Source organism: Phacochoerus africanus, chromosome 11 (genome assembly GCF_016906955.1).
Source record: "Phacochoerus africanus isolate WHEZ1 chromosome 11, ROS_Pafr_v1, whole genome shotgun sequence".
Classification (NCBI taxonomy): Eukaryota; Metazoa; Chordata; class Mammalia; order Artiodactyla; family Suidae; genus Phacochoerus; species Phacochoerus africanus.
Window position 1 is genome coordinate 105410498 of NC_062554.1, and position 16269 is coordinate 105426766.

The following is a 16269-nucleotide window of genomic DNA, read 5'->3' on the forward strand; positions in this document are numbered from 1 at the left end:
GTTTTAGTTTCTCAAGGACCAGGCCTGAGCATCTGAACACTGTTCCTGTTCCCCTGGCCTGGCTCACCCCACCTCGGGCTGCCTCCACTAGATCCTGGAGGGCCTCTGGCTATGCCTCCCACGCTCGGCAAACTCTCACAGGCACCCCACATGGGGTGAGAGAGAGACAGCAGGTCCAGGCTGGGGTAAGCATGGGGTTGGCAACTCACATTGCAAGAGCTTCAAGTTCTCTCCACCAATCATTAGACTTTCAGAGTTGATGAAAGTATAAATCAGAAGCCTAAGTGCTTACATATGTGTCACATCAGCTCAGTAAACAAGATAGTCTGAGGAACAGACTCAGCTCAGGGACTCTTCCCATACGTCAGTAGTTGTGGGGACAAAGCATTTTTGGAGACATGAATCAGCTCACTTATTTGTAGAGATTTGGGGAACTGTCACAAGGGCCTGAAAGCATAATGAACACAGGAAACTCACATGTTGGTATTACCATGAAAAAGCCTTTCATGAAAAGGAGAGAGAATAGCACGAAATTTGTTTCTTCCCCTGAAACCATAGACTGTTCTGGCTGCGGTGCTTTCCTGCAGATGAGGAAGGCCTCTAGGAGAGAGAGAGTAGAAAGAAGAAAGGAGAAAATGGAGAGAAGAGCAGGAGCCTGCGAAGAGGAAGAAATCCCGAGAGCCTTGGGTGCTTCATACTAGACCGTGAGTCATAGTGACGCATAGATCTGTGCGTCACTTTCCTTTCTTGGCCCTCAGATCTTGGTATTAGCTTGATTTTCCTCTCTATGTTCTGCTTGTAGCATCTATACTTCGAAGAGGGCAAGGCCATTTTTAGCATCTTCATAGCCTCTGGCATGTTGCCTGTGAGAAGGCCAACCCATTAGAAGGCATCTACAGGCCCAGTTCATAATAATCTTCTGCTAAATATTTTTGACAGGATATTCTATGCACAATATGGAATTGCCATTTTTTTTTTGTCTTTTGTTGTTGTTACTGTTGTTGTTGTTGTTGTTGTTGCTATTTCTTGGGCCGCTCCCTCGGCATATGGAGGTTCCCAGGCCAGGGGTTGAATCGGAGCTGTAGCCACCGGCCTACGCCAGAGCCACAGCAACGCAGGATCCGAGCCGCGTCTGCAACCTACACCACAGCTCACGGCAATGCCAGATCGTTAACCCACTGAGCAAGGGCAGGGACCGAACCCGCAACCCCATGGTTCCTAGTCGGATTCATCAACCACTGCGCCACGACGGGAACTCCTGGAATTGCCATTTTTAAAGACCAAAAAAACTGTCACATATTTGCAGTTTCATACTGTTCAATCTAATAATTTTGCCTTTGAAATTATTTGGCTGTATGTGCTGCATTTAATTTATCATTGGCTATGATTTCTCCGCCCCTACTACACATAGGCTGGGAATTATAACCTACTGATTATTATTAGTTCATGGATACCAAAGGGAATAATTAATGGTGTCGATTTAATGTGGCATCTGTAAATCATCCGCTAAACGGCTGTTAACTCAAACCTCCTCATTGTCATCTTTATTTTGGAGCTGTGGCAGCCTGTCTCCTTGTGGCTGGCTCTGGTGGGTGATTGGTGTGCAGAAGGTTTATTAGCAGAGCTACTGGTTGGCACCTGTTGGGGAGGGGTAAGAACCCCACTGGACAGAGGGATGAGCTGGGCTGCAGAGTCCTCAGCTACCCCATAGAGAGTTTGGGGCAAGGTTGGCCTGCATGTTGCCAGTTTAGGGCACCAGTCACTGGATGCAAGCTGCCCTGGGAAGGGGCAGTCTGGAGAGGGCCAGCCGCTGAGGGCTGTTAGCTAGTGTTCCCTGCCATGCTCAGTTGGGGTCTGGGTAGCAAAGCATAGCATCTATAGCAGTGCCAATTTATTGAAGGTCTAGTGGCACCTTAGTCTGGGGGACAGAGAGGGGTCGATGGCCTGTGTGAGGAGCTAATGGAGCTTGAGGTTTTTTTTTTTTTTTTTTGCTTTTTAGGGCCACACCCACAGCATATGGAAGTTCCCAGGCTAGGGGTCAAATAGGAGCTGTAGCCACTGGCCTACACCATAGCAACACAGGATCCAAGCCAAGTCTGTGACCTATACCACAGCTCATGGCAACGCTGGATCCTTAGCTTACTGAGCAAGGCCAGGGATGGAACCCTCATCCTCATGGATACTGGTTGGATTTGTTTCCACTGAGCCACCATGGGAACTCCTGAGGCATTTTTTTTTTTTTTTTTAGGGCCATACCCATGGCAGTTCCCAGGCTAGGGGTTGAATTGGGGACTCTGGGGCTTGAAGCTTTTGAATAGACTTTTAAAAGGATTTTAAGGAGAGAAAGCCCTTTAAATAGACTTAAGAGGGGAGCGAAGGGTATTGGGTGAGACTTGTCAGCAAGACGTCAAGGTGGAGAGGGCTCTGGACTGGATCAGGAGTCCTGCCTGATTAGAGCCTCAGTGGTCTCACTTGTGAATCAAGGGAGGCAAACCTGATGACACCACAGCCCCCCTCCCCCCCCACCTCCAGTCCTTCCAGCCCTCGCCTTGGGTGGTGCTCTGAGTCTCACCCCAGTGACCCCAAAGTAGAGCAGATCAGAGTCACTAACTGATTCAGATGTGAATTCAGCAGTGTGTGAATTTTCTCCTGGGTTCTTGCTCAGACTTCTGGGGGTTGGTGGAGCAGAGACGAAGATAAGATCCAAGCCAGGCCATTTTATAAAGCATCATTTTTATTCCCCCCACCCCCAGCTCACAACTCTCAACGGCACATCTGTGACCAGGACACTCTATTTCATTCCTAGGTGGCAGACAGCAGGTCACAGAAGGGGAAAAAAAAAAAGAAAGACAAGCAAGCCAGAAGCCAAGGATTAGAAAACCAGTGACTTAACCCCATGCCCCGTTTCACTGGGGCAGCACATGTACCAACACTGAACAATAGAGAGAAGGTTAGGATGGACCATGTGCAAGGATGAAACACAAACTTGTGAAGCATCCCGTATTTTTTTCAGGGATGATGAAAAAGATCTCGAGATGGATAGTGGTGAATGGTTGTACAGCAGTGTAAATGCACTTAAAGTGGTTAAATGGTAAGTTTTAGTTTAGGAATATTTTGCCACAATTTATTAAACAAACGAACCTGGCCCTAAGGGATGGAGGATTGGATAAAGATGTCGTAAAGTAAAAGTCATGAAATTACATTGATGAAATTAATTACAGGCAAAAGAAAAACCTCAGAACCCCAGTGCAGGCTGTGAGGTACACACTCTGTGGTCTAAATACAGAGTAATGGGAAAAGCCAACTTGAGTATCACCTGGGTTCCAAGCCTACCTCTGTCACTGCCTAGCTGTATGACCTTGGACAAGGCACCTAACTGCTCTGAGCCTGTTTCTTATTTATAAAATCAAAATGATGACATTGGACTCATGCATCTGTCAGGAGAATCAAACAACATATTACAGGCAAGGCTTTTAGCATAGTAACTGGCTCCTAGCAGGCACTCACTAAAGTGTTTCCTTTCCTTTCTTCAAGTGAAAGGTTGCAGATGCAAAAATGAACTTGAAAAAAACAGTAAGGATAAAATTTAAAAAGGAAAAAAAAAATGGGGACAGTATTTGGTTGTAGTTCCTGGCAGAGCTAGACCAAGTATAGGAAGAACACTCTAAGTTGCTGAAAAAGACTTTAAAAATATATTTAAGCCAGAATGCTGCCTAGCTGTTGTAACTAGGAACCCCCCCAATACAAGGGTTTTAAACAAGAAGGAAGCTTATTTTCCTCAGTGTAATGGTCCAGACATGAGCTGTCCACCGTTGGCTAGACAAGACAGCTCTGTTTCTCAAGGCAAGATTTCCGTCTCTGGGTCCAAAGTGTTTGCTTTAGATCCTGACGTCATCTAGGTGGTGGGAAGCGGGAGAGGGCCAGGGATGGCTTCTGTGTTTCTTTTGAGGGTGTGACTTGGAAATGGCACACCTCATTTTTCCATCCACAACCCATTGACCAAACCATGCTATAAGGGATGCTGAGAGAAGTGAACTCCTGCTGGAGTTCTGTTAAAGCAGCAGAAACTGGATGTTGCCGTACAGCTAGCCAAATCAACCACACAACTCACTTTATATTTTCTTTAGTTTATAACCACAAACTTAAAAAAAAAAAAAACTAACACATTTCCCCCAATGGAAGCACAATTTATTATTCTGTAAATATTTATTGCTGTGTGCTAGACACTGTTCAAAACATTGCATTCTGATCTCATGCAGCTTGAATTCAGTAGGGGGATAGAGTAAACAATAAAAATCAGAAAAGCAATAGACACCCATAAGTGCAAAGAAGAAAAGGTGACGTGAGAACAGGTGATGACGTGGCTCCTGAGATGGGGTGGTTAGGGTTGCCCTCACTGAGGAAATGATATATAAACTGAGCTGTTTGAAGAAAAGGATGCAGAACATGCCAGGAATGAGGAACTGAAGGTGCACCTGTCCTATAGGTGGGAAGCTCTTGGGGGTCCCTTGTGTAGAAGGGCCAGTGTGGCTGGATTTAGCAGGAGAGGGCACGAGAATATAGACCAGAAAGGCAGGCAGGAGCAGTTTGCTCTCTGGTATTTCTTAGCACTAAGCACAGTGTACTTGGGGTGGGTACTGAGTGAGAGTTTGATGAAAAAAGAAGGAGAGAGGAAGGAAGAATCCAAGGCTGTTGACAGCAGCCTCTAGCTCGCAGCTCTCCTCTCCTTTGCTTGGGCAAAGACCAGGTCGCCCTCTGTTCATCCTATGCACATTCTGAGCTCCTGTCTTCCAGTCTCAGAGTCTCTTTCTCCTTGCAGTTGTTCCAAGTGTCCTTGTCCTGATGTCTGCTTATTAAAACTGGAGTCAGGGAGTAAATTTAGGAAGGAGACAGATCTGAAGAAAGTGGTCACATCTCCTCTTTGGCTTTCTCTGCTCTTTGCTAAACAGCTCTAGTTCTCTTTTTTAAAATTATTAAAACATTTTTTTCATTGAAGTATAGTTGATTTATAATGGGCCAATTTCTCCTGTACAGCAGAGTGACTTAGTTATACATATACATACATTCTTTTTTAATGTTATTTTCCATCATGTTCTGTCCCAGGGGACTGGATATAGTTTCCTTGTGCTATCAAGTCGGACCTTGTTGTTTATTCATTCTATATGTAATAGTTTGCATCTACTAACCCCAAACCCCCAGTCCATCCCACTCTCCCCTTCCTCCCTCTTGGCAGCTACAAGTCTGTGCTTCATGTCCGTGAGTCTCTTTCTGTTTTGTAGATAGGTTCATTTTTGCCATATTTTAGATTTTCCATATAAGTGACCATAGGGTATTTGTCTTTCTCTTTCTCACTTCACTTAGTATGACAGTCTCTAGAGGCATCTGTGTTGCTGCAAATGGCATTATTTCCTTCTTTTTTTATGGCTGAGTAGCATCCCATTGTATATGTAAAACACATCTTCTTAATCCGTTCGTCAGTGGACATTTAGGTTGTTTTCATGTCTTGGCTGTCGTGAATAGTGCTGCTATGAACTTTAGGGGTGCATGTATCTTTTTGAATTGTAGTTTTACCTGGACAGCTCTAGTTCTCTCAATTTTTCTGCGTGTAGTCTTCCAGATGTGGAAGCAGCCTGATACCCTCTAATCATGTGCAGTTTGGAGAGGCAGTATGACAATGGAGTGCCAGGATGAGGTGGTAGTTAAGGCTGTAGCTTTTGGAGCCAAATTGCTTAAGTTTGAATTCCACTTTGGCCCAGTATTACCTGGGACACCCTGAGTAATGTGCTTAACCTCTCTGGTGATCAGTTTACTTATCCATATTAAATGGGGATTAGTACTAGTCCATGACTACAATAAAGAAAACCTTGAAACCAAGGTTTTTAATGACTCACTTAGGGCTAAGCCAGGCCCGATCTGTTCTGAACCTGTTTGGCAAGAAAACTTGAAGTGAACTTATTATCTTGATTTAACTACTTAAAAAAAAATTTGTGCATTTTGCTACAGAAATGCTAATGTGTTTGATCAGAGGATGGCTCCAGACCCTACTAGAGGAGTTATGTGTATAGGCCATATTTTTAAAAACCTGAAAAATTCCACATTCGAAAAACATTGAGCCCTAAGAATTTCAGAAAAGGGACTGTGCCTTGTTACTCTCCTTCTTAGAGCATGGCAGCCAGAATGAAGGCAAGATCATGGTTGTGTTCATTGCACTAGCTCTAAGTATGATAGAGATGAGGAGAGCAGCTAGGTCAGGTCAAAACTCAAAGTTCACCCTCATGGGTGAGGTGGTAAAATGTAGCTGGAAAGATATGGTTGGGTAAATTTTCAAGGACCTTCTTGGCATTTGAGTTAGTGTAGAATTCTTTGCTCTCCAGCCCTCCCAATCCCATGGCTTGACCATCTGGGAAAGGACCAGCAATGCAATCTATCTGCAGAAAGCACATGCATTTAGGCCTCCCTGATGCAGCCTTCTGGTCACATTCCCTGAAAAATAAAATGACCCCTCTTTCACAGTTGCCATGCCAGCAAGACATAGCTATCTCCAACCTAAAGTGTCATTTTAAGATGCCTGCAACCAGTATGCAGTTATTCATCAGGTGTCTTTGCAGGGACAATCAGGTCATAAAGTCAGGACACCTTGGAGTTCTCGTCGTGGCTCAGTGGTTAACGAACCTGACTAGCATCCATGAGGACGCGGGTTCAATCCCTGGCCTTGCTCAGTGGGTTAAGGATCTGGCATTGCTGTGAGCTGTGGTGTAGGTTGCAGATGTGGCTCGGATCTGGCATTTCTATGGCTGTGATGTAGGCTGGCAGCTATAGCTCTGATTTGACCCCTCGCCTGGGAATCTCTATATGCCGAGGGTGCAGCTCTAAAAAAAGGATAAAAAGGCCAAAAAAAAAAAAAAAGTGAGGATACCTGGGCTTTAGTCATGGTTGTGCCACTGTGAAAACATGGGCAAGTCACTTACTCTTCCTGGATTTTGATCTTGTGAAACAGGCATTGTACCCAGTGACCTCTATGTTTAGTTGCTGCTCTAACCTGCTTTTGAGCTTCACAATTGTGGAGCATTGCAGACCTTTAATGGAAAGTGTGCGTCCAGGAAAGGCGAAACTCGGAAGAGCCAGTTCTGTTTAGTTTGCTAGGGAGACCATCACAAAGTATCACAAACCCGGTGGCCTAAATAACAGAAATTTATTGCTTCATAGTTCTGGAGGCTTAAAGCCCAGGGTCAAGGTGCTTGCAGGGTTGGCTCCTCTTGAGGGCTTTGAAGGAGAATCTGTTGCATAACCTCTTCCAGCTGCTGGTAGCTCACGAGCCATCCTTGGTGTTTTTGGCTTACCAGCCTGCATCTTCCTGTGGCATTCTCCCTGATTGTCTATCTGTCTCTGTGTCCAAATGTCCCTTTTTATAAAGACACTAGTCCTGTTGTGTTAGCCTCCCCCCAACCCCAGGACCTCATTTGGACTCGATTACTCCCGTAAAGACCCTATTTCCAAGTAAGGGCACATTCTGAAGGCCTGGGGGGTAGGATTTCAACATACCTTTTTTGGAGGACACAATTTAGCCAGGTCAGAACCGTTGAATATTTCTGTACAGAAGGAATGAAGAAATGGATTAAAAATTGGTTTTTGAATTTTTCATTTAGGCTGTATCTTTTATTTTTATGGAATACTTGAAGTTGAGTTTATCAGGCACTATCGGGTTTGAGATGTAGTGTTCCTTCGAATGGTTCTCTCTAAGGAAATGTTACATGTTCCTTTTTCCCTTCTCCTCCCCTCTTGCTTATCCCCCCCACCCCACATTCTTTTGTGTCTCCAACTCCAATTATATTCCTCCTCTATTCCTCTTTATCTCCCTACCTGGATCTCTGAAAATAAGGGAATGTCTGTTCTTTATTCTCTGGTTCACCATCCACAGTAAAAATGCAGCTGTAATCCTCACTGAATCATTCCTTCTGCTTTTGAAGCTTCTTTTCTCTCTCCCCACTTTTCCAGGGCCTTATAGCAACCTTGGGCCTGGAAGAGACCTGAGATGTTTTCTGAGCCCACAGGTGGCTTGGGTCTCCTTGAATAGCCTACATTTTTAGGCCATCTCTGTATGACCATCTCTCTACTTCTGAAGTATGAGATTGATGACTGTAAGCACTAGATGTCTCCTCCTTATGTCCACTTAAAATCCATCTCCCCCTCTGTCACCAGTGAGCTCTCTGGAGCATGACAGAACAAAGCCATTGCATCTCCTGTGGGAAGCCCTTGGAAGCAACACCAGCTACTCAGGTTCAGACTCTTCTTTTCTCTCTCTCTCTCTTTTTCCTTCCTTTTTAGGGCCACACCTGTGGCATATGGAAGTTCCAAGGCTAGGGTTGAAACAAAGCTGTAGCTGCTGGCCTACATCATAGCCACAGCAACTTGAGATCCAAGCTGCATCTGCAACCTACACCACAGCTCACGGCAATGTCGGATCCTTAATCCACTGAGAGGGGTCAGGGATCGAACCTGTATCCTCATGGATACTAGTCGGGTTCATTGCTGCTGAGCCACAATGGGAACTCCCAGACTCATCTTAACATTTGGGAGGCAGAGTTCTCTGGTTCTACTAGTTATTTAACCAGTCAACTTCAAGGTCTACCACTACTTAATTGAGGTAATTTAGGCAGGTGATATAACCTCTTTGAACACTAGGGTCTATATCCTTGAACTGAATTGTAGCCAGAGGACTTGAATTGCGAGGGCTTGCTCTTTACTGGTCTAGTTAAACTTTCCTAAGTCTCAGCTTTTAATTCACAGAATAAAGATCACAGTACTTGTCTTCCCTCATAGGATTGCTGTGAAATCAAACGTGATAGTATTTGTCAAATTGGTTGGTGGCTATTAGTACTGCTGCTGCTACTATTATTAAGGGCCTGGAAGGAGGCCGTCTTTCTAGACTGACTCAACACCAGAAGTACATGAAGAACTTTGGCTGCAAGTCACTCTGAACTTCTAGGAAGCAGTTGGGGACAGGATGTGTGGGGGAGCCGGGAGAGTTATTCAGAGAATTACTTCCTACCTGTGACCCGAGTTCTAACTGTTAGCCAGCTTCTAGAGCCACCTGGGAAATGGCCAGGTTCAGTTCTCCGAAGATCAAACCAGGGAGAAGTGCATTCACTCTTTTTGAACAAATTAAGCAAAACATGGGATGATTGGCATCCTTTTCATCCCCTCCCTCATCCATATCAACAACTAGCTCCCTTTGATTTCAGGGACTTTAAGAAAAAAGGTACAGTAAAGAGGTCTTTTGTAAAGTCATAGGGGCCTGTTTCTTTCTGGTTGGCCCCCTTTCTCACACATCTCTCTTCGGGCATAAAGTAGAACAGCAGAACTCTGTGTGGACAGGTTACGTACCAGTAGAACTGAATGGCCCCTCCCTCATGGGTGTGGCCCAGAGGCTCCACAGGGTAGCCTGTAGGGTCCTTTCCGCACAACCACTGAATGTTGTTTCACCCTTGGGTTTTGCAGGGTGAGTCTGCCGCCGTTCTGGACCTCTTGTTGTCCCACACAGCATCTAAGAGAGCGTTTGGTGGTCTTTTCAGCCACTAAGGAAGAGAGAAGAGAGGTTGCTTTCCAGAGCCTGAGGGCTTGGCATCTGTCATGCTTATACACAAATGATTTTTAGTATCCAGAGAATCACATCAGGAGCTAATTAAAGCCAGTCCTAAATTATTTATCTGGGTCAGATTTTTGTTCCCTTTGTTATTCAAGAGAAAGCGGGTTGTTGATCTGAGAGTATCATGAAACCTTTTAACCAAGGTTTACCCTGTGCCTTTCTGCTACCCTGATGATTGTTAATTTTTGTTTTGGATCTCACCTCTGTATAAAAAAACTATGAAATTTACCCAAGTCCTTGTTAAGACTGTGTAATCAATTGAAAACTTGTTATGTAATATTGGTGAACCCCCCTGGTGGTGGTATGAATATGTATTTAGAGATGACAAATAAGGAATTTGAATGTTGTCATTAAAAAAACTGAAAGTAAGCAAATATGAAATACACATAATTTTTAAAAGATATATTAGAGCAGTGGTTCTCAAACTTTTCTGTTGATCAGTTACTGTAGTAGGTCCTTGGCATAGCGTTTCAAAATCTGTTTTTGAAAAAACTCCACTGGCAATTCTGCTAAGCCCCATTCCATTAAACAGTCCTTTATATATATATATGTATATATACACACACACACATATATATATTTATTACTCAAATGAATTTATCACATCTGTAGTTGTATAATGATCATCACAATCCAATTTCACAGGATTTCCATCCCATAACCCAAGCATTCCCCCTCACCCCCCCGAACTGTCTCCTCCAGAGACCATAAGTTTTTCAGTGTCTGTGAGTCAGCATCTGTTCTGCAAAGACGTTCAGTCTGTCCTTTTTTCAGATTCCATATGTCAGTGAAAGCACTTGATGTTGGTGTCTCATTGTATGGCTGACTTCACTTAGCATGATAATGTCTAGGTCCATCCATGTTGCTAAAAATGCTGGTATTTCATTCATTTTAATGGCTAATATTCCATTGTGTGTATGTACCCCATCTTATTGATCCACTCCTCTGTCAATGGACATTTAGGTGGTTTCCATGTCTTGGCTATTGAAAACAGTGCTGCAGTGAACATTGGAATACATGTGTCTTTGTGAGTCATGGTTTTCTCTGGATAGATGCCCAGGAGTGGGATTGCTGGGTCAAATGGGAGTTCTATGTTTAGTTTTCCGAAGAATCTCCATGCTGTTTTCCACAGTGGTTGCACCAATTTACAATCCCACCAACAGTGTACTAGGGTTCCTTTTTCTCCACACCCTCTCTAGCACTTATTGTTTGTAGAATTTTTGATGATGGCCATTCTGGCTGGTGTAAGGTGGTACCTCGTAGTGGTTTTGACTTGCATTTCTCTAATAATGAGTGATGTTGAACATCTTTTCATGTGTTTTTGGCCATCCATATGTCTTCTTTGGAGAACTGTCTGTTTAGATATTCTGCCCATTTTGTGATGGGGTTGTTTGTTTTTTTGGTATCGAGCTGCAGAAGGTGCATATAAATTTTGGAGATTAATCCCTTGTCAGTTGACTCATTTGCAAAGATTTTCTCCCATTCTGTGGGTTGTCTTTTTGTTTTGTTTAGGGTTTCCTTTGCTGTGCAGAAACATTTAAGTTTGATTAGGTCCCATTTGTTTATTTTTGTTTTTATTGTCAATACTCTAAGAGGTGGATCTGAGAAGACGTTGCTGTCGTTTATGTCGGAGAGTGTTTGGCCTATTTTTTCCTCTAAGAGTTTTATAGTGTCTGGTCTTATATCTAAGTCTTTAATCCATTTTGAATTTATTTTTGTGTATGGTGTTATGGAGTGTTCTAATTTCATTCTTTTCCATGCGGCTGTCCAGTTGTCCCAGCAAGACTTATCGAACAAGCTGTCCTTTCTCCATTGTATATTCTGGCCTCCTTTGTCACAGACTGGTTGACTGTAGGTGTGTGGGTTTAATTCTGGACTTTCTATCCTGTTCCACTGATCTATATTTCTGTCTTTGTGCCAGTACCATATGGTTTTGATGATTGCTGTTTTGTAGTATAGTCTGAAGTCAGGGAGCCTGATTCCTCCAGCTCCATTTTTCTTTTTCAGATGTCTTTGGCTCTTCTGGGTCTTTTGTGCTTCCAAACAAACTTTAAAATATTTTGTTTGAGGAGTTCCCATCGTGGCACAGTGGTTAACGAATCCAACTAGGAACCATGAGATTGCGGGTTTGGTCCCTGCCCTTGCTCAGTGGGTTAACGATCTGGCATTGCTGTGAGCTGTGGTGTAGGTTGCAGACGCAGCTTGGATCCCATGTTGCTGTGGCTCTGGCATAGGCCAGCGGCTACAGCTCCGATTAGACTCCTAGCCTGGGAACCTCCATATGCCATGAGTGTGGCCTAAGAAATAGCCAAAAGACAAAAAAAAAAAATTTTGTTTGAGTTCTGTGAAAAATGTCCTTGGTAATTTGATAGGGATTGCATTGAATCTGTATATTGCCTTAGGTAGCATATTCATTTTGATAATATTAACTCTTCCAATCCAAGAGCATGGTATATCTTTCCATCTATTTGTGTCATCTTTGATTTCTTTCATCAGTGTCTTATAGTTTTCAGAGAACAGGTCTTTTGTCTCTTTAGGTAGGTTTACTCCTAGGGTATTTTATTCTTTTGGATGCGATGGTAAACGGGCTTGCATCCCTAATTTCTCTTTCTGATCTTTCATTGTTAGTGTATAGAAATGCCGTTGATTTCTGTGTATTAATTTTGTATCCTGTGACTGTGCCAAATTGGTGGATGAGCTCCAACTGTTTTGTGGTAGAGTCTTTAGGATTCTCTAGGTATAATATCAACACCTCCCTTACAGCAATGGACAGATCATCCAGACAGAAAATCAATAAGCAAACACAGGCCCTGAATGAAGCATTAAACCAGATGGACTTAATAGATATTTCTAGGGCATTCCATCCAAAAGCAACAGAATACACATTCTTCTCACGTGCACATGGAACATTCTCTAAGACTGATCATATCCTGGGCTACAAATCCAACCTCGGTAACTTTAAGAAAATTGAAATCGTATCAAGCATGTTTTCTGACCACAACACTATACGACTGGAAATCAACAACAAGAAAAAAAACTGCAAAAAACACAAACATGTGGAGACTAAACAACATGCTACTAAACAACCAATGGATCACTGAAGAAATCAAAGAGGAAATTTAAAAATACCTAGAAGCAAATGACAACAAAGATATAACACTCCAAAACCGATGGGATGCAGCAAAAGCCTTTCTAAGAGGAAAGTTTATAGCAATACAAGCCCACCTCAGGAAACAAGAAAAAGCTCAAATAAACAAGCTAACTTTACATCTAAAGCAGCTCGAGAGAGAACAGACAAGATCTAAAGTTAGTAGAAGGAAAAAAATCATAAAGATCAGAGCAGAAATCAATGAAATAGAAACAAAGAAAACCATAGAAAAGATCAATGAAACGAAAAGCTGGTTCTTTGAAAAGATCAACAAAATTGATAAACCCTTAGCCAGACTTACTAAGGAAAAAAGAGGACTCAATAAAATTAGAAATGAAAAAGAAGTAACAACGGACATCACAGAAATACAAAGACTCATATGAGACTACTATATGCAATTATACACCAATAAAACGGAAAACCTAGAAGAAATGGACAAATTCTTAGAAAAGTACAATCTTCCAAGTCTAAACCAAGATGAAATAGAAAAGATGAATGAACCACAAGAACTGAAATTGAAACTGTGATTAAAAAACTTCCAACAAACAAAAGTCCAGGACCAGATGGCTTTACAGGTGAATTCTGTCAAACATTTAGAGAAGAGCTAACACCTCTCCTTCTGAAACTATTTCAAAAAACTGCAGAGGAAGGGATACTCCCAAACTCATTCTATGAGGCCACCAGCACCCTGATACCAAAACCAGACAAAGATACCACAAAAAAAGAAAACTACAGGCCAATTTCACTGATGAACATCGATGCAAAAATCCTCAACAAAATACTAGCAAACTGCATCCAACAATACATTAGAAGGATTGTACATCATGATCAAGTGGGATTTATCCCAGGGTTGCAAGAGTTCCTCAATATCTGCAAATCCATCAGTGTGATACACCACATTAACAAACTGAATAATTAAAACCATATGATCCTCTCAATAGACACAGAAAAAGCCCTTCACAAAATCCAACACCCATTTCTGATAAAAACCCTTCAGAAAGTAGACATAGGGGGAACCTACCTCAACATAATAAAGGCCATATGTGGCAAGCTCACAGCGAACATCATTCTCAATGGTGAAAAGCTGAAAGAATTCCCGCTGAGATCAGGAACAAGAGGAGGATGTCTGCTCTCATCACTACCCTTCAACATAGTTTTGTAAGTCCTAGCCACAGCAATCAGAGAAGTAAAAGAAATAAAAGGAATCCAAATTGGAAAGGAAGAAGTAAAACTATCACTATTAAACAGTCCTTCATATTTTAAAATTCGAAGTCTGTCTGCACTGGCCCTTATGATGTTAGTTGTTGTCACTAACCCAATTACTTCCCTTTGTTTTAGTTATAACTGAACTTATTTATTATGTACTTTTAAAAATTTTAATTTATAAAAGCTTAGCTAAGGAATTCTGTTGCCCACAACAAAGTTAATTTCTCTTCCATCCCTTGTTAAACTTTTATTTCTTTTGTCTTTAATCCTCTTCCAGCTAACAACAGAACAAACGAAAACCCCAAGAAAAACAGAGTAGGGAATAATTTGAGAAAAAATTTGAGAAAAAAATCTGTTAGGTGTCCCTGTACATGTGTTTTCATGTATACAACTGTGTTAGTCTGGGGCTTTTTAGGTTGCAGTATCAGAATTGGTCTCAGAGGAGCTCAAGCAGAAAATGGCTCACGGGACTGGAAGGTTCAGGGATGCAGCTGCTTTGGGTTGATTTAGAGGATTCTTTCTTTTTTGTCTTTTTGTTGTTGTTGTTGCTATTTCTTGGGCCGCTCCCATGGCATATGGAGGTTCCCAGGCTAGGGGTTGAATCAGAGCTGTAGCCACCGGCCTACGCCAGAGCCACAGCAATTCGGGATCCGAGTCTGCAACCTACACCACAGCTCACGGCAACGCCGGATCGTTAACCCACTGAGCAAGGCCAGGGATTGAACCCGCAACCTCATGGTTCCTAGTCGGATTCGTTAACCATTGCGCCACGATGGGAACTCCAGATTTAGAGGATTCTTTAATCACCCAAGCTTCTTTCACAGCCTTAGCCTCCTTTTCTGTCACTGGGCATAGCCCTCGTCAGGGGCCAAGGGCAGTAGCCATGAGCAGCCTGAGATTCACAGACTCATAGCTAAGGACCTTACTAGAATACCTCTCTTCTACTGTCTGCCTATTAATGTTAGGAAAGGCTCCATTTATTATTTCCTGCTTGGGTCCCATCTCATTGCTAGGATGGTGCACAGTGATTGACAGGATATGGAGGAACCCTCCAGAGAAAAAGTTGCTCTAGAACAGAGGTGAGGAAGTTATTTTGCAAAGGGCCAGAAAGTACATAGATTAGGTTTTATGGGTTACATAAATCCCTGCTGTGTATTCATTTTCTTCTCCTATTAAGCTCTCTTAGTACCGCACTGAGGAAAAAGTACTGGTAGTAGGATCAAAATTGTGCAGAAAAATGAAGATAGGGACAGAAGAGGGAAGGCAGAAAAAATGGGTGAGGGTAAATTGAAGCATATTTTAGAAGGTAATAAAGCATATTTCTTATTATAAAACAAAATATGCTCTGGAGATATGAGGCTAGAAGAATGATTATTGGCTTCCATCTTTTGCAAGAGTAAAAGGAAAATTCATTTCGCTTAAATATGAGCAACAGAAAAGACCATGGTTAATGTCTATACAAAGTTCTTATAAGAAAAAATATAAGTAGATGAATAATATTCCTTCAGATGATGAAAGCACATAAGGAGGACATCCTCACAAAAGAGATGGAAACCATAACCTAATATTTAAAACAAGGTAAAATGAAATAAGAAAATGATAGAAGCTATGTAAAAACAGCATAAATCAAAAGTTTTGGAGAAATTCACAAATGAAGTGTTTGGAAAATAAGAATATTTGAAAATAAAGGTGAATGTCAGAACTACCTCAGACAAATAATTTGAAACTTAAAAAATCATTTTAGAAATGAAGATAAAGCTATATTGAATACAAAAGCAAACATTTTTATTTTTTCTGTATCTTGGAAGTATAGTTGATTTATAATGTCATTAGTTTCAATTGTACAATGCAGTGATTCAATATGTTTATAGAATGTAGAATATTGACTATATTCTCTATGTTGTACAAAATGTACTTTATTTTACATAAAGTAATTTGTACCTCTTAATCTTCTACCCCTATATTGCTCCTCCCCCCTTCCCTCTCCCTACTGGTAACTACTAGTTTGTTCTCTATATTCATGGGTCTGCCTCTTTCTTATTATGTTCACTAGTTGGTTGTATTTTTTAGATTTTACATATGAGTGATATCATACAATATTTGTCCTTTTCTGACTTTTTTCACTTACCATAATACCCTTTAGGTCCATCCATGTTGTTGGAGTTGGAAAAACTTCATTCTTTTTAATGGCTGAGTAATAGTCCATTGTGTGTGTGGGGCAGGGGCGGTGGTGGGGAATGCATATCTTTATCTGGTTATCTGTTGATGG

The 16269-nt window shown here is 42.0% G+C and overlaps 1 non-coding gene across 1 annotated transcript; it reads left to right on the plus strand.

Annotated features, from left to right (window-relative positions):
* The first annotated feature begins 2903 nt into the window (after window positions 1–2903).
* On the plus strand, window positions 2904–3008 carry LOC125112237 (U6 spliceosomal RNA). The gene has a single exon (XR_007131045.1). It is a non-coding gene; the product is annotated as a U6 spliceosomal RNA (small nuclear RNA).
* Window positions 3009–16269: the final 13261 nt, after the last annotated feature.